The sequence below is a fragment of the Budorcas taxicolor genome, chromosome 12 (genome assembly GCF_023091745.1).
Source record: "Budorcas taxicolor isolate Tak-1 chromosome 12, Takin1.1, whole genome shotgun sequence".
NCBI classification, from domain to species: domain Eukaryota; kingdom Metazoa; phylum Chordata; class Mammalia; order Artiodactyla; family Bovidae; genus Budorcas; species Budorcas taxicolor.
The window spans coordinates 73,147,731-73,174,063 of NC_068921.1; the positions used below are offsets into that span (position 1 = coordinate 73,147,731).

The 26,333-nt window shown below is 43.0% G+C and overlaps 1 protein-coding gene and 1 non-coding gene across 2 annotated transcripts in view; one reads left to right on the forward strand and one right to left on the reverse strand.

Moving 5' to 3' along the window:
- Positions 1 to 26,333, forward strand: part of CLDN10 (claudin 10) — a 97,113-nt gene that overhangs the window by 32,429 nt on the left and 38,351 nt on the right. The gene's annotated exons all lie outside the window — the stretch shown is intronic.
- TRNAS-GGA (transfer RNA serine (anticodon GGA)) lies at positions 16,093 to 16,164 on the reverse strand. The gene has a single exon. It is a non-coding gene; the product is annotated as a tRNA-Ser (tRNA).

The following is a 26,333-nucleotide window of genomic DNA, read 5'->3' on the forward strand; positions in this document are numbered from 1 at the left end:
AGGAAGTACATTTCCAGGCTTTGTGGGCCCCTTGATCTCTGCAACTCCTCAGCTCTGTTGCTGTAACACAAACTTAGCCTTGGGGAAATGTGAATGAATGAGAAGGGCTGTGCTCCAATGAAACCTTTCTTCTGGACACTGAACCTTGAATTTCATATAATTTTCCAGTGACACTAAATATTCTTCTTTGGATGCTTTCAACCTCTTAAAAATGTAAAAACTGTTCTTAGCTCACAGACCATAACAATAGTGGGCCAGACTTGGCCCCAAATCTCTAAAAGATAAGGATGCTTTAACATAACCATGACATCAACATCACACCTAAAAATAATTAGCAGTAATTCTTTAATATCAAATACCTTTCCATGTTTGAATCTCTGTCTCATTAGCAGATTCACCCCCGTTCTTAAACATATAATCACTAATCTGTCCTTTTCCCCTTTCCCCGTCCCCTCAGTAGCTCAGTGTCTTGCACTCAATCAGTTCAGTTCAGTTCAGTCTCTCAGTCGTGTCCGACTCTTTGTGACCCCATGAATCGCAGCACGCCAGGCCTCCCTGTCCATCACCAACTCCCAGAGTTCACTCAGATTCACGTCCATCGAGTCCATGATGCCATCCAGCCATCTCATCCTCTGTCATCCCCTTCTCCTTCTGCCCCCAGTCCCTCCCAGCATCAGAGTCTTTTCCAATGAGTCAACTCTTCGCATGAGGTGGCCAAAGTACTGGAGTTTCAGCTTTAGCATCATTCCTTCCAAAGAACACCCAGTAGATGGCATCATACTACATTTCACCAGTAGATGGCACTAAAATCATGACATTTACTAACTTGGTCTAAGCATTTACACAAGAGAAAAGTTATATGCAATTTGTAATTACAGGTGAATATAAGATTACAAAAATTGAAAACAGCCTGATTGCTCTGTGCAACATGAGATAAACCTCAAAATTTTCCAATTCCAAGAAAAAAGTTATTGCTGTTAAACAAATTTCAATTTTAAAAAAACCAAAAGAGAGAACGTAGGGAGCCCTTTCTCTATATTGAGGCTTACCTTTACTGTGTCAACATTCTAAGTGTTCAATAATGGAGGCCCTTAAATCTTCATATTCTTCTGCTTAAGAAAATATCACTGAATCTATTTGCACAGTTGATCTCTGTTAAATACCCATTACTAATGTACTGTCTGAACTATATTAAGTGTTCCTACCTCTGAATAAAACAATTTCTTTTCCAAACTTGTTCCATCCTATTGAGAAGAACAAGTAGTTAGGATGTGAGATTTGGATGGAGTCTTTAAGGCCATCTTGTCAAGCCCCCTCAGCTAACAGCAGACTGAAATGTCTCTATGAAATCACACAGCAATGTGATGGTTTTCTGTGCCATTTGCCATCTTTCTCCCAAAGATCTCCCTTCCTTCCCTCCATCCCTACCCTGCAATAAGCATGAACTATTTAAAATATCTAACTACTCAATAATAAATGCTTCATTTTCATGCAAGTGTTTTCTATTTATGAAATATATGCCAATATTTAATAAAATATTTAGTGCAGATATTTTATTTGCACAAAACCCAAATTGTGCAATTAACCCTCCCCTTGGCTGTCCTTGAAATATATTCAGCAGAGATTTATCGGGTCCTGCTATGTCCCAGCAAGATCTTGTTCTCTTGCTCAGCTGGGTCTTCCATTTGATCTCACATCTTGTAATTTCCTAGAGAGAAGTGAAGACAGCTTTAGGAAATCAGCCTGGATTATGTTTCTAAGGGGCAGCATGTATTAACATGACACTTTCCAGCAGACGGTCACAGTAATTCTAAGAGATTTCTTATCCTCTCCTCCTATATTCAAGATATAGGAATATTAACACGATACTGGAATATCCTTTCTGTTTTGAAAATCGAGTCCTTTGTGCAGGGCAGGCCCTATACTACCCCCTTGACAGTTAGTTTTCACCAGATTTACTCCAAGACCCTCTTCTTTATGGTTCATCTTTCCCAAGTTCTGGAGCATCCGGGATCTTCTCCCTGCAGCACGTCTCAACATCTTTCTGGAAAGAGCCCTCTGCTCTGCCTCATTGCTTTGCTCCTCTTGGGCTCACCTGCCAAGCCTCCCCCTGCACAAGCTTCTGACCCCCACCTGGAAACAGACACACAGTCTCACCTGCGGCCCCTTTCAAGTGTGTTCCGTGAAAGATTCACGGGTGTCAGGGTGTTCCATAGTCAAAAATCTTGAGAATTAAACAAATTAAACAAATTTAAATACCTTTCCTTAAACTGCAGGATTTTTCACAGCCTTTGATCTCCTGATAGACATTGTGAGTCCTTTGAGATAGGGAGGGAGTGAACTGAGCCTTTTCCAAATCGCTCCGATTGAAGAGAGCCCTCCCCTGTATTGAAGGCTTCCCTGGTGGCTCAGACAGTAAAGAATCCACTTGCAAAGCAGACGAATCGCAGTTCGATCTCTGGGTCAGGAAGGTCTTCTAGAGAAGGGAATGGCTATCCACTCCAGTATTCTTGCCTGGAGAAGCTCATGGACAGAGGAGTCTGGCAGGCAACAGCCAATGGGGATGCAAGGAGTCGGACACGACTGAGTAACTAAGCACACACACCCCTCTGTATTAAGTCAGCTGAAGCTGCTATTTTTAAAAAAAAAAAAAAAAAGGTTTAAACAAGAGACATTTATTTCCCACAATTCAGGAGGTTGGGAAGTTCAGATTCAAGGTGCTGGCAGCGTGAGCTTCTGCTGTGTCCTCCCCTTGGCAGCGGGAGAGGAAGCCAACCTCACCTAAGCCTAATTCCCTCCCAAAGGCCCCTCTCCAAGCTCCATCACACTGAGGGCTTGGGCTTCAACATCTGGATTTGCAAGGACATATTCAGTCCATAATAACGCCTGCTTTTGTTCTTCTCATCTGTAGTATGTTGCATGGAGTAAACCTCGGGACACACACTCCCGGGTAGGCTCTGAAGGCAGACCACCTGAGATGGAAACAGACACTCCAATTCCATCCCAGCTGTCCCGCTGCCTCCTGACTGTGGGTTGTTTTTGTTTCGTTTTGTCTTATTTGGCCATGGGACATATGAGATCCTAGTTCTCTGACCAGGAATCAAAACTGTGCCCCATGCATTGGGAACGAGGAGGCTCCTGGACCGTCAAGGAAGTCCCCTGACTGTGGGACTTCCTACAGATTTCTCCATCTCACCTTGCTCTAGTCTCCTTATCTGAAAAAACAGGGTTGACAATGGTTCCCATCTCATAGGGTGGCTGTGAGGATTAAACGGGTCAATACCACGCATTGACAATGAACTGTATAATTAACCAGTTTATCGTATGAACTGTTACTGAGCATATTAATAATTACTAACTCATTTGATGGCAACATGTAATTTCTGTTTAGGTTGAATATTGCTTTTTACCACTGGGGCAGGGCCAAGCCTCTTTTTTATTTGCTTATTTTTATTGAAGTACATGTAGTCGGTGTACAATATGATATGAGTTGCGGGTATACAATGCAGTGATTCACAGTTCTTAGAGGTTATACTCCATTTACACTTACTATAAAATGTTGGCTATATCCCCTGTGTTGTACAGTGTATCCTTACAGAGTCTGTGCCTCTCAGTCCTCAACCCCCCTCTTGCGCCTCCTCCACCCCTCCTCGCTGGTAACTACTAGTTTGTTCTCTGTGAGTCTGCTTCCTGTCTGTTGCATTGACTGGTTAGCTGCATTTCTTGTATTACGCATACAAATGATATCATACAGTATTTGTCTTTCTCCATCTGAGTTATTGCACTTAGCGTAATGCCCTCCAAGTCCCTCCACACAGCTGCAGATGACGACACTTTGCTCTTTTTTTATGTCAGTCCTCTGTTTTAGACGGCAGACTCCTAGGGCAAAGTAGCCCTGAGACAAACAGCAAGAGGAGACCTTGAAAACGTGTGCCAGGAATCTGAAGTGGTGTGGCTCGATTTAAGGGAAAAGGGGCCGCTGGTCTCGGCGCCAGAGCTCTGTGCCAACCACCACAGCCCTGGCAGGAAGCGAGCTGTGATTCTGCAAAGGGCAGACCAGCCACACAATGAGGGCGGTAAGCCTGCCCCTCACCCTCTGCTCTCTGCAGACACAGTCCTGCTCGCTGTAAATAAAATTGCTGTTTGCATCGTCTTTGAACTGCATAGCAACTAACATTCTTATTTACCTTCTCCAATAATCCTAGAACAGAGAAACTTCAACACAAATATGTCCCTGAAATTTCAAAGAGGTAAGGGGGTTCCTTTATGTAACAAGACAAGAGATCTGTGCCAGCCGGGAAACCCAAGTGTTTAAAACTTGTTCAGCATTTTTGCAGCGCAAGAGTAGTTGCTAAACATCGCTCTCTCAAAAGAAAGCAGGCCACTGAATGAATTCTAGACAAAGGAAGTCCAAACAAAACTGGAGAATGAAAAGGGATGTCTCAAAATAATGTCAAACTTAAATTGAGATGATAATACACTTGAACATATTCGAAACCCACACAAAGAGAGAAACAGAATAAAGCTGATTTTTAAAAGCCAACCAAGAAAAAATGTTATGAGCTATTAGCTTCTAGATGTAATCAAACAAAAGCAGAGATTCTTTGTTAGAGCTCTTTAGAGCACTCGAAGAGTTATGGAGTCAGGCTCTTCCTGAGAAATGATCTAAAAGGTCAAAGTCAAGGTCTGAGGCAAGTACTTCTTTGGAACGCGCCCTGCAGCTCTCATCTCCTAGCATCATAGCATCCCATGCCCCTCCTTATTATTAGTTAATTGAATTCTCATGGGACCCATAAGGTCCAATTCCAGACTCTCAATAGATATTCTTTAAGGAGAAACGGAGTGGGATCTGTGCTCTGGGAGGAGAATCTGAACTGTTGCTGACAATTACTGGAGGCTCCGGACAGACAAATCTGAGAGTTAAATACTCCAGGGGTATGTTCATAGCATTATTCACAATAGCCAAGACATGGAAACAATCTAAATGTCCATTGACAGATGAACGGATAAAGAAGATGAGGTACATACATGCCGTGGAACGTTGCTGCTGCTGAGTCACTTCAGTCATGTCCGACTCTCTGCGACCCCAGAGACGCCCCCGTCCCTGGGATTCTCCAGGCAAGAATACTGGAGTGGGTTGCCATTTCCTTCTCCAATGCATGAAAGTGAAAAGTGAAAGTGAAGTCGCTCAGTCACACCCGACTCTTAGTGACCCTATGGACTGCAGCCTACCAGGCTCCTCCATCCATGGGATTTTCCAGGCAAGAGTACTGGAGTGGGGTGCCACTGTGGACCTGGAGATTATCATACTGAGTGAAGTCAGAAAGAGAAAGACAAATATCATATGATATCACTTATATGTGGAATCTAAAATATGACACAAATGAACACATGTATGAGACAGAAACAGACTCACAGACAAAGAAAATAAACTTGAGCTTGCCAAAGTAGAGAGGGGGAGGGGGATGGAAAGATTTGGAGTATGGGACGAGCAGATACATAGGATGGATAAAGAATAAGGTCCTACTGTAGAGCACAGGAACTATAGTCAATATCCTGTGATAAATCATAATGGAAAAGAATGTATATATGTGTATAACAGAGTCATTTTGCTATAGAGCAGAAATTAACACAACATTCTTAGTTACTTTTCAATAGAATTTAAAAAAACTTCAGGGAACCCTGTCATAATAGGGCCTCACTATATATATATATACAATATATATGAAATACATATTTCATATATTCATATACGTGAAAATTGAGGGCAGAGGATAAAGGGGCAACAGAGGATGAGATGGTTGGATGACATCACTGACTCAATGGACATGAATTTGAGCAAACTCCAGGAGATGGTGAAAGACAGGGAAGGCTGGTGTGCTGCAGTCCATGGAGTCACAGAGTCGGATATGACTTAACAACTGAACAACGTATATATGTATAATATATTGGCTGCATGGGACAGCTTGTGGAATCTTTGTTCCCTGACCAGGGATTGAACCTCTGCCCACGGTAGTGAGAGTGTGGAGCCTTAACAACTGGACCATCAGGGATTTCTCAGCCCCACAATATTTTGAGATTTACCTCCAACAGGTCGACTAACTTCCCACAGCACGTATTGAAGAAAAATCGTCTCATGTTTCCAGCAGGGAGATGGGGAAAGGAACCATTTTAAAATATGCCAGCGAGCTCTGTTCTTCTTAACAAGGCCCACCCTCAGGGGAAATCAGTTAACCAGGGCCTCACCTGCTGGAGTGTAATCAGAGAGGGGAACAGAGTGAAGTTTATTTTGTTAAGATATGGAAGGCCACACACAGGCATTCTTATGCACAGGAAAGGAAAAACATTCTATTTGCCTATATGTTAATTCTCCCACAAATCCTCTGCAAGAAACACTAATCACGTTTACCAAAAGATAGTGCAACCTTTAAACGTTCTTTAAAAGCATCCGTTTACTTATCTGCATAAATTACCGTTGAATATTATAACGTTTTTTTGAAAATTCTCACCAAGTTCAAGGCACTGAAATGTAAAGTCAGATCTTCTGATTCTATTTCTCTGGAAATTTAGCAGAACCTCAGAGCTGAAAAGGCAGGCATTGGTGTAGCCACACGGTTCATTCCTTGCTCAGATGCACAGTGGTATGCAAGAGACATCTCGGATTGAGCGCAGCGAGGTTGTTGACCGAGTCACTTATTAGCTCTTATTAGTATAAATACTATGGTCTTTGGAAGTTGATTTTGGTTCTAACCCAGGCCAACAGTCTCCTTGTGGCTTGTATGAAAGATATTTTTGGCTCCATAAGCAAAGCCAAGATGATTGTTGGCAGTAGGAGAAATAAGTACCATTTGAAAGCTCTCATCAGTTTATTGGATTACTGCCACAACTCTTAAATCCACTGATGAGGAAGTGGGCAAAGCAGTGTTTGCAAAGGAAGGTTGACCTGTACTAGGGCTTGAATGAAATAAAGACACAATGGTAACTTCGTTTGCAGCAAGCGCTCAGTTCCCAAGTTGCGTCCTTTCTCCATGGGATTCTCCAGGTAAGAATCATAGAGCCGGTTGCCATTTTCTCCTCCAGGGGATCTTCCCGACCCAAGGTTGGCAGGCAGATTCTTTACCACTGAGCCACTGGGGAAGCTCTTCTTAAGAAGGCCCTGTCTTGTGGCAAGACCCCTTCTTAAAAACGGAACCAGTTAATCGTTGGTAAGGTAGGTATAAGGAACTCAGCCTCACTGCCTGGTCTCTCAACGGGCCTTCTCTGCTGAGCCAGCCTGGGGTCTCTGCAGCTGCTGATGGGTGTGTGTGTGTGTGTGTGTGTGTGTGTGTGTGTGTGTGTGTGTGTGTGTGTGTGTGTGTCCTGCAAAATGAAAGGATAATCTCTGTCCTTCCCCCAAGTCCCTCCTTCCACATCTATGGTCTCTTTCCAAACACGCAGTGAATTACAATGAGTTTTCTTCAGAAGAGTTGACAGATCTCAAAAGAAGAGCCCACTCAGTGTAGGAAGGACAAACGGTGGACTTCATGCTTGAACCGTGGACCTCCAGAGGGAAGGGTGCCCATGGGCACTTCTCCCTGCCACCTGATCTCTCTCGAGCCCTCTCTCAGTGTCCATCCTGTGTCTGAGATCTCAGCTTTTAAATCCATCCGCTGCCTCTCTCCTCCGTCTCAGGGGGAAGCTCTGCCTTCTCAGTGTCGGTAGCCTCAACCCCTCTCTCCTCGCCCACGGTGGTCCTTCTGTGCTCAATAAAGGGGAAGGTGGGCCCAGTCCTCTTGTGAGGACAGGGTCAGTGGGCCAAGCCTAGCTCAGTCTCTTTAGCAGGACAAGCTGATGTCTTTACTGTTTTAACCGGAAGTAAGAAGACCTTGCTATGGGACTTCCCTGATGGTTCAGTGGTCCCAGTGCAGGGGGCAGGGGCTCGATCCCTGGTCATGGAACTAAATCCCATAAGTCACAACTCAAGGCTCACATGCTGCAACGAGTATCAAAGATCCTGTGTGCCACAACCAAGACCCGGCTCAGCCAAATAAATAAATAAATGTTTTTAAAATATATAAAGAGAGACCATCCGAATTTTTTTTTTTTTTTAAAGAGCACTTTACTAAAGTGAGCTCTTTGAGGCAAAGAAGCATTGCTTTCTATCAGTTGACCCACAGGGGGCGCACATTGCCTTGTCACAGGAGAGGACACGCACTAGGCAGCCCCGACGGCACTCTCTCCAGCGTCTCCACCTTCCTTCAAATCCTATATCACATCCTTGATGCCAAGGTGAACAGCAGGAGCGCCTGCAGGCAGGGCCAAAATCCTTGAAAAATTCTTCTAGGTCTGCTCCAAGGAGCAGAGAGACAGGTGGTCAGACCATACACCAAAGCCTCAACACTTCTAGCTTCATAAAAATACTAGGAGTGGGGCAGAATATAACCAGATTTAAAAAAAAAAAAAACTTAATTCATCACTCACATAATGCAAAGCTCTCCACAACTCTACTGTCACCTAAAGGGATAATGCAGGTGCTTCCCCTCGCCTCTGGACACATCTCTGCCCAGCTCGCTCACTCAGTCTTCTCCAGGTGGTTTCCTCCACCCTGTTTTTGTCCACCTCTGACTCCTTGCTTATTTCTCCGGCCCCATCCCCTGGTTCCCCTTTCTCCTCTTCACACACAACTACCCTTAGAGCTCCCTGATTGTAAAATGCTGATCTTCCAGGTGTGCTGGTGTGTGTTTAACAATTTGGGGATGGAGTAGGCATGGAGGACTGATTTGTAATGATTGGCAGTCTCCGTGGTGTAAATACTCGCACCTCAGCAGATTGCAAACTTCCAGTGATATATTGTGAATGGCCTCTCAAAATTCCTATAATGTTGACTATGGCCAAGCTTTCCTAAGCCTTTGCAAGTGATCCAGCACACCACTTCTGATATGAAGAGTCACGTGGAATGTGGTAGTGTCCCTTCCCTTCCCCTTGGGGGAGAAGCTGGAATTAAATGGATAGTCTGTCTTGCAAGTGAAGATGTTCTCAGGGGATGACATTTGAATTTTGCTTTTGCCTACCCCTGTGATCTCAGCTCTACAGGGAGGAATTGAACCCCCACTCCCTGTAGTGGAAACTTGGAATCTTAATTCCTGTACCACCAGGGAAGTCCCTGAAATTTAAAATTTTCTAACTTTGCATTTTTCTTTGGCTATTCGTCCCTTTCCTCATCAATGTGCATGTTCACTGTACCCTTTTCAGGAAACTTCTGTGATTTTCCTGACCCCTCTCTGCATACTTGAATGTTTATGAATTCATTCCTTATTTTGCAGATCCTTGTATTTTGCACAAAGACATCAGCTCTTTGTGCTAGTATCACTTAGAGAATATTTATTCTGTTTTCTTAGATTGATCATAAACTTCTTAAGGGTAAGGATCTTATCTCTACACATGATTGACTCTTGAACATTTGATTGACTGCTTATTTGTAAGCCTGTCTCTGGTTTGCCTTATCCTAATCTTTCCTAGGCCCTGCATTTAAAAAATTATGTTCCTGGCTTAACATTAAGCCATATGTATAAATCTTTTATATAGAAGGAAATGTATACGTAATCACATAATTTTACATAATCACGTAAAATGTCTTTGCACATTAGAGTCATTTGACGTTGATAAATTCATAAATTACTTTGCAGGGAAATCAAAGGGATCAGATACACTGGTTCATTGGAGGTTTCCCTCTGTCACTGACTGCCTAGCTACCTGGGGCAAGGTATTCAGGCCTCAGGCCTGCAGCTGACAAAAGGGGGATAATTAGAAAACTTTCAGGGTGTTGGAAAGATTATGTCAGCTAAAAAATGTGTAGTATGGACTTTCCCAGTGGTCCAGTGGTTAAGAATCTGCCTGCTAAAGCAAGGGACACGGGTTCAATTCCTGGGCCGGGAAGATTCGACATCCAGTGGGGCAGCTAAGCCCATGCACCATAGCTACTGAGCCCGTGTGCCCTAAAGCCCACGCTCCACAACAAGAGAAGCCACCACAGTGAGAAGTCTTCCCACCGCAGCTAGAGAAAGCCCTCACACACAGCAAAGAAGACACAGCATGGCCAAAATTAAACAAATTTTAAAAATATATAGTCTTTAAACTCTAGTGTAAAAGTGAATATGATATATCTATCAAGCATAAAAATTTTATAGACATTAAAACATTTTACACTGCAGGGAACATTTGTTCAAACTCAGTAATTCTTGGAACTGCTACAAAATGTAGGATTTGACAACCAGTTTTACAAGAACCGGGTCCAGTCCCTTCACACATCCGAAAGTCAGACAGCCGTAAGAACCCCGAGCAGCATTAAGTGAAGTGAGATATTATAAACACAGATTAGTGTCATTTGTCCAAGCCATTGTGAGGTTTTCTTTAGATTAAAAAAAAAAGCAAAACAGATGATAGAATGGCAGAGAACAAAAAGGTAAGAGGAAAAAATTGCCTGAAACAAGGAGGCCTTTCAAACCTATGTCTATTAATAGAAACAAATATTGAGAAATGTGGGTGATGTGAAGGAAACTTTTTCAGAGAAAAGCATTCCTTCCTGCCAGAGTTTTCTGCAGTAGACAGGGAGGAGAGAAAGAGGTGAGGAGTCTCTTGGTGTTTCAGAGGCCAACAGTGTGTGCATGCTCAGCTGCATACGACTCTTTGTGACCCCATGGACTGCAGCCCCCCAGGCTCCTCTGTCTGTGGGATCTCCCAGTCAAGAATACCAAAGTGGGCTTCCATTTCTGTTTTCACCAGATCTTCCCGACCCAGGAATCGAACTCACATCTCTTGCATCTCCTGCACTGACAGGTGGATTCCTTACCACTAGCACCACCAGGGCAGCCCACAGTAGATTTAGGAAAAGCATTTACTGTAAAGATTCATTCTTCCTCCCTTCCTTCCTCCCTCTCTCTCTCCCCTCTTCCCCTCCTTCCCCCCATTCCTTCTTTCTTTATTTTTATGGAAATGGGAGCAACATGCTTGTCCAACATGACTTAAAGGGAGAGATGGGCAAATGCAGCAATGGTGGAGGTCTTAACTCTCTTTGAGGTAGGTGATTTCATCCAAGGACAGTAGCTTAGTTTCTGCCACAGAGGATGATGTCCTGGGAATTTCCCAGAGGCCCATCCACCCCTAGATACCAGGGGTCATCTTCTCTTTGCCACTTTTACCACCTGTACTTTGCAGTGAGCTGGGCAGAGGTGCTTCTGTGTCTGAGCTCCAAGTGCCTACAGGCTTACTTAGGAGAACGGGCTGAACCAGAACACAGAAGCTTGAGCTCTCTGCACAGAGAAAGTGCCTAAAGTGTTTTATCAATACCTGATGCACATTCAGTGTTTTATTACCTGGAATGAGGAAATTTCCTATCATTGTACTGGTCCTTAGAGTTCAAAATCAAGAGCTCCTACATTATTTATCACTCAATAGATATGTGAGTACCCGCTATCTGCCAGGCACTGTGCTGGGTATGGACTCATAGTGTGAAAGTGGAGTCGCTCAGTCATGTCTGACTCTTGGCGACCCCATGGACTGTAGCCTACCAGGCCCCTCCATCCATGGGATTTTCCAGGCAAGAGTACTGGAGTGGGCTGCCATTTCCTTCTCCAGAAGATCTTCCCGACCCAGGGGTTGAACCCAGGTCTCCCGCATTGTAGGCAGACGCTTTACCGTCTGAGCCACCAGGGAAATCTGAGATTTACATTTTACAACAACAAAAGGCAGACATGGTCTACACTGAAGAGTGGCTTGTTTCCTGGTTAACACAAAGACTGAAAATCATCCCACCTGAAAAATTCAAACCACAAACTCATTCCTTCCATACAACACCCTCTAACTCCTGTTGCACTTTCAGCCCTTCCTTCTTCCACACCCGCCCTGCCTGACGTCCTAGCTCCTTCTTGGACTTCTGAATTTGAAAAGCAGTAAAATAAAAAAAATTTGCTCTGAAATAAGAAAATAATTTTTTTTGACTTAAGAAAGCTAAGGAAAGTAAAAGGCTTGGGAAAAAAACCTTTGTGTGTGACATGAGCACTTGACATTAACTAATAAATATTTATTGAAAACATAATTGATAAGAATTGGGCTAGGGCTGAGATAGACCCTCCTTCCTAGACCATATATTCTGAGAGACATTCAGTACTTTTTTCCCCTTTGAAAAGAAGCACTAAAACTAGGTTCTCTAAAACCCCCACATTCAAGAAACTTTCTTATGAAAATGATGCTGTGTCCCTTGTTCCAATAACCAGCTACTGTGGTCCTTGTTGGCCACAATGCAGACAACGTGTGCAATATTGCTATTTGACACATTTTTCAAATATTCAACTTCCTGGAAGAAAAATACATAAAGGAGGGCCTGGAGGTTGTTGTTTTTGTTGTTTGTTTGTATTGGGTAAGGAGGGGTGAACAGGCTATCTTGAACAGGGAGATCTTGAAGTGGTGTTTATATAAAGCCCTTCCTTGCAGGAATAATAGGAGCTGATCTGTCAGATAAGTGCATTCCTAATACCTATTGGCTGGGGAAAATAAGCAGGTATCCCAAGCTGGCTTGTTTTTTAAAGTTGGTTTGGTTTTTTTTTTTTTTTGTAAATGAAGATTTGATGGATACCATGGGAGAAAGGGAGGGGGGTGGGAGGAGTTGGGAGATTGGGGTTGACACATATACAGTATTGATACTATATCTAAAATAGATCATTATTGAGAACATACTGTACGGCACAGGGAACTCTACTTAGGACTGAATGGGAAGGAAGTCCAAAAGGGAAGCGATGTATGTGTATGTGTGTCTGATTCATTTGCTGTGCAGTAGAAACTAACACATTATAAAGCAACTATACTCCAATAAAAATTAATTAAAAAATAAAATGAAGCTCCATTTTATAGCTTCAAGATAATGTGTTAAAATAGCGAAATAAATAGTTGCTATAAATATATGTTGATCAAACAGTGGGAACACAGTAATAGAGTATTTCTCACTTGTATCAGTTGGCCCATTATCATGATATCCGTACAGTATCATTACATTCTAAATCTTCAGATAGATTAACAGCATCTTAAAAATATAAGAAACAACATGCAAGTGCCCGGAGATCCAACCAGTCCCTCCAAAAGAAAATAATCCTGACTATTCATTGGAAGAACTGATGCTGAAGCTGAAGTTCCAATTTGATGCGAAGAGCCAGCTCATTGGAAAAGACCCTGATGCTGGGACGGATTCAAGGCAGGAGAAGGGGACGACAGAGGATGAGATGGCTGGATGGCATCACCGACTGAATGGACATGAGTTTGAGCAAACTCTGGGAGATGGTGAAGGATGGGGAAACCTGGCGTGCTGCAGTCCATGGGGTTGCAAAGAGTTACTGAGTAAATGAACAAGAGAGAATGCAAGTGAAACTCTCTGAGATCTTTGACCATCATAGCTTGAGGCAGAAAGGATTCGCAGAGAAGGCACAGCAGCCTTCAGGCTTGTGTTTACTGTAGACACACCTTCAAATGAATGATTGTGTTTGGGGAGCCCATTATTTTGTTAATGCTCTCAAGTTCTTTTTTTTTAACTTCTTTTGAAATAAAAGAGAATAATGCTTTTACCAAAAATATTTACCAGTAGATGGGAAACTTAAGTGATTCCCAAAGAAAACCAATTTCCAAAAACCCATAAAGCCTCTATTATTAGGCAAACAAGCACTATACAGAGATCCCATCCCTCTGCCATTCTCAAGAACCCCTTTGGGAGTGGCAACAAAACACACTGAGAAAGTAACTTTGGGTGTCTGGGTGTGCATAGGCCGCCAAGGGGAAGACTGTCTCCTGCGGGCTTCATCCATATGTTATAAATCCTTTACTATATAAATTAAGAAATTAATCAGAACTTTTGGTGGGGTTGGGGGAGATTTCTTTCTGCCAGATATATGGCTAACTACATCTACTAACCACAGGCAATATTTATCCATGAAGTCATTTGTGATGAAACCATTCTCTGGGTTAAAAGATCATTTTCTCCCTTCCTCCCTCCCTCCCCCCCCTTCCTGCTTTTCCACCTTTCTTCCCTTTTTTTCATGAACTTTATCTGCTTATCTTTGTGCTGGGCCTCCGCGGATGCGAGTTGGCTTTCTCTAGTTGCAACGAGAGGGAGCTCCTCTTTGCTGTGGGGTGTGGCCTTTTCACAGCAGTGGCTTCTCTTGTTGGGCAGCACGGGCTCTGGGGCTTCAGTAATTGTAGCATGCAGGCTTAGTAGTTGTGGTGCATGGGCTTAGTTGCCCAGTGGCTTGTGGGATCTTCCCAGCCCAGGGGTCGAACCCATGTCCCCTGCATTGGCAGGAGAATTCTCAACCAATGAACCACCAGGAAAGCCCAGTGAACTTTTACTGAGTATTTACTCCTGTACTATGCTAGGAGCTGGAGGTACAGACAGGAATGTGGCAGCCCTTGCTCTCTGAGATCTCTTTCCAGAGACAAACAAACAAATAATAGGACCATGAAGCCATGAACACATACTGACCTTGAGGATCTGGTGATGGAAGAAGATGGAATCATGGGGGAAAAGTTAATAGTTAAATTGAATCTTAAAAGATTGAAAATTATAGAAAATTATCAACGAGACAAGTGGAGAATAACTGATCTAGGCAGAGACTAAAATACACTCTATTTTTTTCTCATAAAGTTATAAATAGGTATAATATTCATAATTGTGCTAATTCTTCCCTGGGAAGATATTAGGAACCTTAGCTCAGACATTTAGACAGTTTGAACATACCCAATATTCAAAATCACATTTTAAAGTCTTTACATGCTTCCTCTTTCCAAAAGAATGTCAAAGCAGCTTATAAAATATATAATATAAAAGAAAGCATGAATAAATGAGGCAAGAAATGTAAGAATGTTCCTAAATATTAGGAATATGAAATAAAGCTTACAGCCTGCATGCCATGGGTCTTTGACAGTTATTGGAGATGGTCAGCAAATAGAATCTCAAGTCTCCTTCTTACCATGCGGTGAACATAATCAGGCACGATAATCATAGAGTCCATAAAAAAAAATCCCACCAGAGTTTCTCCCACAAATATGTTAAGAGGACCATAGTGGAGTGTGATGGTTTTGCTGCCTGGCGCCCATCCACTCTTACTCTGAAAACTAAACATAATTTTCCTCTCGGAGTGCCATCTTCTATTCACCCATGACCTACGTGCATCTTCTGGATTCGACTCCAACCTCCCCCTTGACCAGAGGTTCAATAGTTACTCAGACAAGACTATTGCGTGCACTGCATTTGGCTACAGGGATTGGCTCGGAGATAAGCGTATGACCTAATCAGAACTAATCTGGACCCAGTCAGACCACGTGGACTTCTGGAAAGAGATTCTGAACTTGAACATGAGAAAGCGTGAGTCCTGGAGCTGCCGCTGAAGCTATTGAGAGATCTCAAGAGCAGAGCTTATCTGAGAATGGGGTCAAGACGAAATGAGAGAAAGTAAATCCTGCTGACATCTTCTGTGCATGGATCTAACCATCCTTGAAGCACATTTAGACTTTTCAATTCCATGAGCCAGTAATTTCCAATTTTGCTTTAGCCAGTTTGTGCTGGACTGTTTATTATCTAATGATATTATATGGTGGAGCAGAAAACATTTCCAACAAAGTCATTATAGGAAACACACAAGATCTGTAAAACTTTCTCATACCCTCAGCACAACCTAATTGCTAAATGCCAAAGCTTAGCAAAGGGTTTCCCTGGTGGCTCAGCAGTAAAGAATTTGCCTGCAAGGCAGGAGCCGCAGGAGATGTGCATTCAATCCCTGGATGGGGAAGATTCTCTGGAGAAGGGCATGGCAACCCACTCCAGTACTCTTGTCTGGAGAATCCCATGGAGAGAGGAGCCTGGTGGACTACAGTCCATAGGGTTGCACAGAGTCAGACAGGACTGAAGTGACAACATGCACACAAAGCACACTAAAGTGAAAGTGAAAGTGATGTCGCTCAGTCGTGTCCGACTCTTTGCGACCCCATGGACTGTAGCCCACCAGGCTCCTCTCTCCATGGGATTCTCCAGGCAAGAGTACTGGAGTGGGTTGCCGTTTCCTTCTCCAGGGGATCTTCCCAACCCAGGGATCGAACCCGGTTCTCCCGCATTCCAGGCGGACGCTCTAACCTCTGAGCCACCAGGGAAGCCCTAAAGTCAGTTCTAAATGGAACCAAAGCAGCGTGGACCCAAATGATAATGCTGATGTGACCCAAGAATATAAATACACTTAACATTCTTCACAACACTGCCAACGAATATTCTATCTTGACACCACAATTACAATATGAAGCGAGAGTTTTCTAATGGGATTTAAGTGTAGCTATATTAAATTGCCAACATCCAATGGATCATCAAAAAAGCAAGAGATTTCCAGAAAAACATCTCTTTCTGCTTTATTGACTATGCCAAAGCCTTTGACTGTGTGGATCACAATAAACTGTGGAAAATTCTGAAAGAGATGGGAATATCAGACCACCTGACCTGCCTCTTGAGAAACCTATACGCAGGTCAGGAAGCAAAAGTTAGAGCTGGACATGGAACAACAGACTGGTTCCAAATTGGGAAAGGAGTATCTCAACGCTGTATATTGTCACCCTGCTTACTTAACTTATATGCAGAGTACATCATGAGAAACGCTGGGCTGGAGGAAGCACAAGGTGGAATCAAGATTGCCAGCAGAAATATCAATAACCTCAGAGATGCAGATGACACCACCCTTATAGCAGAAAGTGAAGAAGAACTAAAGAGCCTCTTGATGAAAGTGAAAGAGGAGAGTGAAAAAGTTGGCTTAAAGCTCAACATTCAGTAAATGAAGATCATGGCATCTGGTCCCATCACTTCGAGGGAAATAGATGGGGAAACAGTGGAAACAGTGGCTGACTTTATTTTTCTGGGCTCCAAAATCACTGCAGATGGTGACTGCCACCATGAAATTAAAAGATGTTTACTCCTTGGAAGAAAAGTTATGACCAACCTAGATAGCATATTAAAAAGCAGAGACATTACTTTGCTGACAAAGGTCTATCTAGCCAATGCTATGGTTTTTCCAGTAGTCATGTATGGATGTGAGAATTGGACTATAAAGAAAGCTGAGTGCCAAAGAATTGATGTTTTTGAACCGTGGTGTTGAAGGAGATCCAACCAGTCCATCCCAAAGGAAATCAGTCCTGAATATTCATTGGAAGGACTGATGCTGAAGCTGAAACTCCAATACTTTGGCCACCTGATGCGAAGAGCTGACTCATTGGAAAAGACCCTGATGCTGGGAAAGATTGACGGCAGGAGGAGAAGGGGACAACAGAGGATGAGATGGTTGGATAGGATTACCGACTCAATGGACATGGGTTTGGATGGACTCCGGGAGTTGGTGATGGACAGGGAGTCCTGGCATACTGTGGTTCATGGGGTTGCAAAGAGTTGGACACGACTGAGCGACTGAACTGAACTGAACTGAACTGAATACCATATTACCAATTAAGAGATAGAGTGTAAGCTTTGATAATCAATGAATACTCTCTTACTAGACAGAACAGAGAGCTGACCCTCCATATCCATGGATCTGCACCTGTGGATTATACCAATCTCAGATCAAGAATATTAACAATTCCAGAGAGTTCTAAAAAGCAAAACTTGAATTTGCTGCATGCCAGAAACCATTTACATAGTATGTTCATAGTCGTATTTACAACTATTTACATGGTATTTACACTGTATTAAGTATTATAAGTAATCTAGAGATCCTATAAAGTATACTGGAGGATGTACATAGGTTATATGCAAACACTACACCTTTTTATATGGGGCTTGAGCGTCCTTGGATTTTGTATCTGCACGGGTCCTGAAACCAATCTCCTTCAGATATTGAGAACAACTGTGTTTCTAGAGTCAGCCTTCCAGAGTTCAAATTCCTTTTCCATCACACTTATTAGCTTCAGTTTTCTCACCTGAAAAATGGAGATTATTGTATCACCTGCCACAGAGTTGCTATGAGGACAGAATGAGTAAGTGATGTAGTTGTAAAGTGACTTGAATCATGCCAAGAACACAGTTAGCACTCAAAAAATGTTGTAAAACCATTACTTTACCATTATCACATCCTTACAAAGAATCCTTTAAGGGCAAGACCACTCAAACATTTTCAGGTCCACACTTTGTTGTCATCCAGTCACCTCCTTGCGACCTCAGGGACTGCGGCATGCCAGGCTTCCCTGTCCCTCACCATCTCCCAGAGTTTGCTCAAATTCCACTCTAACACCACCCCCCAAAATGGATGACCTAGTCCCCAGAGTTCTGTCATAGATCATAACCCTAGTCATTTCCATGGGAACATTTACAAAGCCTAGACTTACCAATGGCAACCAAGAAGAGAAAATGCCACCCACAGAACGTCTGATTTTCGGGAAAGCAACTTCCTGATGACACAGATGTGAGACAGAGTAGCCGCAAAATGGACCCCACGTAACACAATCAGGAAAAAGTGACCAGAGTTATAGAACTGTCGGGAGATGTTGGTCAGAAAAAAAATGTTTTCGTTTTAGGGTGTGATCTGATATCATATTTCTGACAATAATTAAATAATTGAATCCATTGTTGAGGCCGCCACGAGTACGTGACAGCCACCGGCAGATCCACGTGACACTGGGTGCATTGCTTAATCTCGCTACCCCTCAGTCTCCTGGGGGTCACAGGGCACGTCTGCCAGGTGCTTAGCACGGTGGCCCGGACCCAACACAAGCTCATCCAAGCTCAGTGTCTCAGGCGGAGACTGAGTCTTCTTGCACAGAACAGAAATCACAGCAAACGGCATCTGCAACCTCTGGCATTTCTTTTTTCTCTCCATACACAAGAAATCTGAAGGTTGGTGGCCCAGGACTGGCCCGGAAGCTTGAAAAGGCAGAAGCCAGGTCTTTGTGACTCTCTGGGCCTTCCTCTCACCTATGGTCACTGGATGGCTGCCACAGCCATCACACCTACGCTGCAAGCTTTAAGCAGGAGCAGGAATGTTTAAGGTCTCTTCATTTTGTAATGGGGGGAGAATTGATATGGCAGGTTTCACTGCAGTTAGCTCCAGTACTCTTGCCTGGAAAATCCCATGGACAGAGGAGCCTGGTAGGCTGCAGAGTCGAACACGACTGAGCGACTTCACTTTCACTTTTCACTTGCATGCACTGGAGAAGGAAATGGCAACCCACTCCAGTGTTCTTGCCTGGCGAATCCCAGGGACGGGGGAGCTTGGTGGGCTGCCATCTTTGGGGTCGCACAGAGTCGGACACAACTGAAGTGACTTAGCAGCAGCAGCAGCAGCCGCAGCAGCAATTTATCACACCAGATCTTCTTAATAGTCATGGAGGCAGGCATGGGAAATGGCTCCATTTTACAGATGTGGAAATTGAGACGAGAGAGGTGAAGAAATCTACCCAAGGCCATACAGTCATAAGTGGCAAAAACAGGCTTCTGTCTCAGTCTACCATTCTCCTAGCTCTTAGTTGGTAACCCTTTCCAGCATACGATACTGCCACAGGGGGCAATCCTTTGTCAGAGGCACTTGGATGAGTTTTAAGACTATAAAGGGGCCAGTGGAAGATAATATCATTACATGTGAATTAAGGTACTGTGCTGTGAAATACTCTGAGAGTCTAGGTAAAGAGGACAGCGAGGGGTAGAACTTACAGATTAAGATGGGAGGTAAATGAGAATCATACATGAACCATTTACAAAGTCATCGATGAAAATCAGATAGTATAAGCAGATGAAAATCTAAAGAGCAGAGAAAAAGGTGTTGTAATTATACCTCTGCTTTCCCTCAAAATATAGTTTGAAGAATAATGTGTATGTGTGTGCACATGTGCATAGATGAACATGCATTCATGTGTGTATGCACATGCCTGATAATAGACACAATCATGTAAATAAAATCAGAAGTAACACCAGATTGTGTTCTAGATTAATAAAAGCTTTCAGCCCAAGTAGATAGATTTTTGCACAAAATATTCTATATTAAAATAGATTTCCCATATGGTATGTTATATATACATGATTTAAGCAACTTTTAATATTTAAATATATATCTTATATGAAATGACCCCACAGTAACAAAATCCATTTTTGTGTATTTTAAAAGAAGGGTAAAAAAAAAGAGGACTATTACAGAAATTATCATAAAAATTTACCTTCCAGAAATCAAAGTTTAATCAAAGCATTTCTTCAGTGATGAAAACAACTAGCAAGATAGAAAGAATGGTAGACATTTTAACCTAAGAAAGCGCCTGGAGCAGAATCGTGGTTTCATTTTTTGTTTCCTCGTCTGTAAAATGGGGATATTTGCCTCAGAGTTGTTTTGAGAATTAGATTTAATAATGTTTACAAAGTCCTTAGCATAGTATCTGGCATATATAGAATATCCAACATTAGTAAATTTCCTTTTTTCTGTAAATCGATTTAATTTTTCTTATCTTTAAAGAATTGGCAAAAAGTTCTCAAATGCAGGCATTAGGATTTTTATTTTAAAGCATTAAGTTATTTAATAAAGTTGAAATTCCAAAAGGTTTATCTTCTTACTTACTCTGCTGCTGCTAAGTCACTTCAGTAGTCTCCGACTCTCTGCGACCCCAGAGACGGCAGCCCACCAGGCTCCCCCGTCCCTGGGATTCTCCAGGCAAGAACCCTGGAGTGGGTTGCCATTTCCTTCTCCAATGCATGCAAGTGAAAAGTGAAAGTGAAGTCCCTCAGTCATGTCCAACTCCTAGCAACCCCATGGACTGCAGCCTACCAGGATCCTCTGTCCATGGGATTTTCCAGGCAAGAGTACTGGAGTGGGTTGCCATTGCCTTCTCCATCTTACTCTAATGGCTACTAAAAGGAAAGCTAGGCTTAAAAATAATTCCATGGATATATTTTGTAAAATTAAACTGCAACATTACTTCTCTAAGTTTCAAAACATACTTATTTTAATGCTACAACAATTGCCTTGGAATTTAAACACTACCATCCATTTTTATGAGGCAAGAAACCAAAAATTACTCATACTATAGAACTTTAACAAACTGTCACTGCCTCTTGGTTACGTCATGGTACTTACTTGTGCTTAAATCCTGTGAGTGCCATCTTGACCTCTCAGTGGTCAGGGTCCATATGAAAATTATCATTAGGCATAAATGCTTCAGCCAGTTCCTATTACTGTATACAAAGCAGGGAGTTCTGTTCCAGTAAGAGCTGAATCTCCAAAGATTTCCTTTAATCTCAGTAGTAACCTTCAGGTTGCATGTTCAGTCACTCAGTCGTGTCCGACTGCAACCCTATGGACTACAGCCCTCCAGACTCCTCTGTCCATGGGGCTCTCCAGGCAAGAATACTTGTGGGTTACCGTTTCCTTCTCTTGGGGATCTTCCAGACCCAGGGATCGAACCCATGTCTCCTGTATTGCAGGAGGATTCTTTACCACTGAGCCACCTGGGAAGCCCAATCTTCGTGTTACAGACCTGGAAACTCAATAGATACTATTAAAATCTCTTCTTGCTTTGCTTATGGATTTATTTCTTCAACCAGTAAGTTAGAGATGCTTTCTTTTCCAGTGATTGGAAATGTTTCCATCGGATTTCATGAAATATTTCTTCCATGACAAGTGAGATTTCCAACTAATTGGAGTAAGCATCCTTCTGTCAAAAGAATGTGCCATGTTTCACAGAAAACAGGACTTGAAAGGAGTTGTTAGGAAACATTAGCCTTATTAATATTTTATTTTTGTTGCTGTCAAGGGCACTGGGAACTCCAGTCTTTCACAGAGGAATTCCTAGCTTCTAAGTGAGCCTGCCTCCAGGCTGGAATAATTTAGTCACCTGACTTTCCTGTAACTTTTATTATTTTTGGCTTTGTGAAGCAGCATTTATGCACAAATGGCCCTTTTCCATGCCCTGAAAGTTCTTTTGGAGGACACTGAAAATCTTTTTTCTTTTTCTACTTCTCTGCATGAAGTGTGAAAAAATCGCTGATCATACCCAGGGCTCATATACTAATAATAAATACAGTTGGGATTCTGATTTTGTTATTATTTGTTGCAAATAGTTTTGGGTTTAACATTGTTGTTTCTTGGTTTAGCAAGAGATAGCTGTCCCTTAAAACAAACTGATTAGATCTGATCATTTGGTACTGTTTTTGATAATTATGGTAAAGAAAACATTGTAAATTATCCTAGAGTCAAATCCACTTTAATTGTTATGGAAGGTCACTTACATTATTTAAAACACTGAGTTCGTTACACTTAAAAAAAATACTAGGAGTGCATGAATTTCATATATGAAACGACAGGCCACATTCATATAATGATTTTTAATGTCCATTCACATCAACTAGAAAGTGTGTTATTTCAAAGCACTTATATTTGTTTGTTCTTGAAAACTGGAGGGAGGCGGGGAGCATCAGAAAGTTTCCACAATTTCCCCTGAGTTATTTAAATTCACTTCCTGTACAATGAAGGCCCTGTGACATTTCCAGAGCTGCTGTTTATTTGGGGATGTGAGGGATGTTAAAATTCTTTGTGCTTAAACCACAATAGTTATGAGTAGCATGAGACAAAGACGCAGGGCAGGGTGTCAGTGGTCAGGCAGTCCTTACCGGAAGGAAAGAGGCTACTGCATTACTGGAGTTGAGGGCAGGCAAATCCACCCGGGTTGGCAAGCTGGGTAGAGGCTGCCAAGAAAGACTGACATCTGTGTTCCCTCTCTGAAGGAACAACATGTCTCTGTCTTCTCACGCAAAGGGGAGCTTACGAGTTCATACACTCGTTGCACCCTTTTACACAAAGGAGAACGCCTGCTACACGGATGTTCAATGAAAACAGCTCGTATGTCTCAACCATCCCATACTATTTATTTCTGACTATTCTATCTGTATGTTTCACTGCATTTATTTCCCTGAACTCACTGTCTTAACAGTGCGTGCATGCTCGATCGTGTCCTTTGCTACCCCATGAACTGTAGCCCATCAGTTTCCTCTGTCCATGGGATTTTCCAGGCAAGAATACTGTGGCAGGTTGCCATTTCTTTCTCTAGGGGATCTTCCCAACCCAGGGATCAAACCCTGGTTTCTTGCGTCTCCTGCATTGTAGGCAGATTCTTTACCACTGAGCTACCTGGGGAGCCCAATATCTCATTGTAATAGGAACAAAGAATTACTTTCTTTTTTTCTTTTTTCTTGAGGTATAATCGTTTCAGATGCGTGACATAATGACTCGATATTTGTACACATTGTAAATGACGTCCATAATACATCTAGTTAACACCCATCCCCATACATCGTTTTCCTTCATACATTTCTTTTTTTAAAAATAGAAAATAGAGAAAATCACTTATCTAAGTTCATATACTAAATTCCTAGAAACATCCCTTGCCCTTCAACCGCTTTACTCGTATGGTAAGTGAAAAGTGATCATCTCGATTACATATTAAAATATGGTGAACTTCAAATTAGAATATAACAGGGGTAACCTCATTCTTTATTTTGCATTCTAAGGCCGTTTTCATTTTCAGATGAGGATTTCAATATATTTAATGACCAATATGAAAATGTTCCTGGTGAATTTAAGGTTTTTGCTTCATTTTAGGAAGAATACAGAGATGAAGCAGGGAGGTTAGCAAAGTAAAGTGAGAAGTTATTTAAGCAAGAATACACTCTCAGAGGAAGAGTGGGCAGAAGGGTGAGGAGCTGCTACCCTGGGTTTCTTTGGCAAGCTGGTTATGAGGAGTGTACCAAAGAAGGGGTGGAATATTCACCAGGGAAGGAGGGGTTTGGGATCATATTCCCTGATTTTCATCCCAGCTCCTTCTGTCTGAGGGGAGGAGGGATTTTTGTCCTTATTTAGCTTAGATCAGAAGTGCCATAGCATCAATGTGTGATGAGTACTCCTTATCCGCAAGACTAATTTATTGCAATGAGAGCAAATGAGCAACAGATTACATCCAGATACAGGAGGTTCCCCAGCTTCCCATGTGGCTTAGTGGTGAGGAACCTGCCTACAGGAGACTCAGGTTTGATCCCTGGGTCAGGAAGATTCCCTGGAGAAGGAAATGGCAACCCACTCCAGTATTCTTGCCTGGGAAATCCCATAAACAGAGGAGCCTGGCAGGCTACAGTCTGTGGGGTCACAAAGAGTCAGACACGACTGAGCGACTAAACAAAACAAAACAAAAAAAGAGCATTCACTGCTTGCATACACTGCAGGATGTGAAGCTGGGAAGTCCTAGGTCCTACCTGCAGGGGCCACACTCTCACTGGGCAGCTCTGAAAAACTCAGCAAAGTTCAGTCCTTAAAGCACCATAGAATAAAGAGAAGAAACAGCTGCTCAGTCCTGTCTGACTCTTTGTGAGTCCATGGACTACACAGTCCATGAAATTCTGCAGGCCAGAATACTGGAATGGATAGCCTTTCCCTTCTCCAGGGGATCTTCTCAACCCAGGGCTCGAACCCAGGTCTCCCGCACTGCAGGCAGATTCTTTACCAGCTGAGCCACCAAGGAAGCCCAAGAAAACCAGAGTGGGTAGTCTAGCCCTTCTCCAGGGGATCTTCCCGACCCAGGAATCAAATCCTGCATTGCAGGCAAATTCTTTACCAACTGAGCTATCAGGGAAGCCCTGAGGCACCATAGGTGAAGGATAAATACCCAAATGCCTAGCAACGTCTTCAAGGCCCAGCAGCGCAGGTAGCCAGGCCCAGCTCGGCTAGCCCCTCCATGCTGGTCTCGCTCTGCCTTCCTCCCGCCACAGGCCCTACGTGGACTGCTGGCTCCATAGACAGCGCTCTCCTCCTACTCCACACAGGAGTGTTCCCCGTCCGTCATGAAGCCCCAGCCCCAGCCCATTTCCTCAGGGCAGTTCTCCTCCACCCAGAGCACGGAGCAGGTCCTTTGTTACACAGCTTCAGAGGACAGTAGTCCTTTATTCCAGAGCACTGGCTCATCTCATAATCCTACGGTCACTGCAGGGGTTGTCTGAGGAGTGTCTGTCTCCTCTACTGGTTTTAAACTCCATGACAGATAAACTATATCTTCTTTTCAATTCCAGTCATATCCCCAGCTATCTATTTCACAGAAGGTTACACAGGAAAACACATAGACAAATGTTGGTTTTGTTGAATTGTTTTCCCTCAATAGGAAAGAAAAACACATACACATACACACACACACACACACACTCACACGTTGGTATTACCATATGAATCTACTGCCAGGGTAGCTGTTAATAATGTAAGTTCAATAAAATATTTTTAAATCAAAAGAAGAAAAATGTTTGTAGAATCATAGAATCTTAGAATCGTAGGCTGGAAGGGACTCTGTAGAGGCCAACCAGTCCACCTCTGTTTCACCATATTCCTGTTGAACTTATGAATCGTTGCTGTTGTTTAGTCGCTCAGTCGTGTCTGACTCATTGAGACCACATGGACTGAAGCATGCCAGGCCTCCCTGTTCCTCACCATCTCCCAGAGTTTGCCCAAGTTCATGTCTATTGAATTGGTGATGCCATCCAACCATCTCAACTTCGGTCTCGCCCTTCTTCTCCTGCCCTCAATCTTTCCCAGCATTCAGTTCAGTTCAGTTCAGTCGCTCAGTCGTGTCTGACTCTTTGCAACCCCATGAATTGCAGCACACCAGGCCTCCCTGTCCATCACCAACTCCCAGAGTTCACCCAAACTCATGTCCATTGAGTCAGTGATGCCATAAAGCCATCTCATCCTCTGTTGTCCCCTTCTCCTCCTGCCTCCGATCCCTCCCAGCATCAGAGTCTTTTCCAATGAGTCAACTCTTCACATGAGGTGGCCAAAGTAGTAGAGTTTCAGCTTTAGCATCATTCCTTCCAAAGAACACCCAAGACTGATCTCCTTTAGAATGGACTGGTTGGATCTCCATGCAGTCCAAGGGACTCTCAAGAGTCTTCTCCAACACCACAGTTCAAAAGCATCAATTCTTCGGTGCTCAGCTTTCTTCACAGTCCAACTCTCACATCCATACATGACCACTGGAAAAACCATAGCCTTGACTAGACGGACCTTTGTTGGCAAAGTAATGTCTCTGCTTTTGAATATGTTATCTAGGTTGGTCATAACTTTCCTTCCAAGGAGTAAGCATCTTTTAATTTCATGGCTGCACTCACCATCTGCAGTGATTTTGGAGCCCCCAAAATAAAGTCTGACACTGTTCCCACTGTTTCCCCATCTATTTGGCATGAAGTGATGGGACCGGATGCCATGATCTTCGTTTTCTGAATGTTGAGCTTTAAGCCAACTTTTTCACTCTCCTCTTTCATTAGGGTCTTTTAATTATTT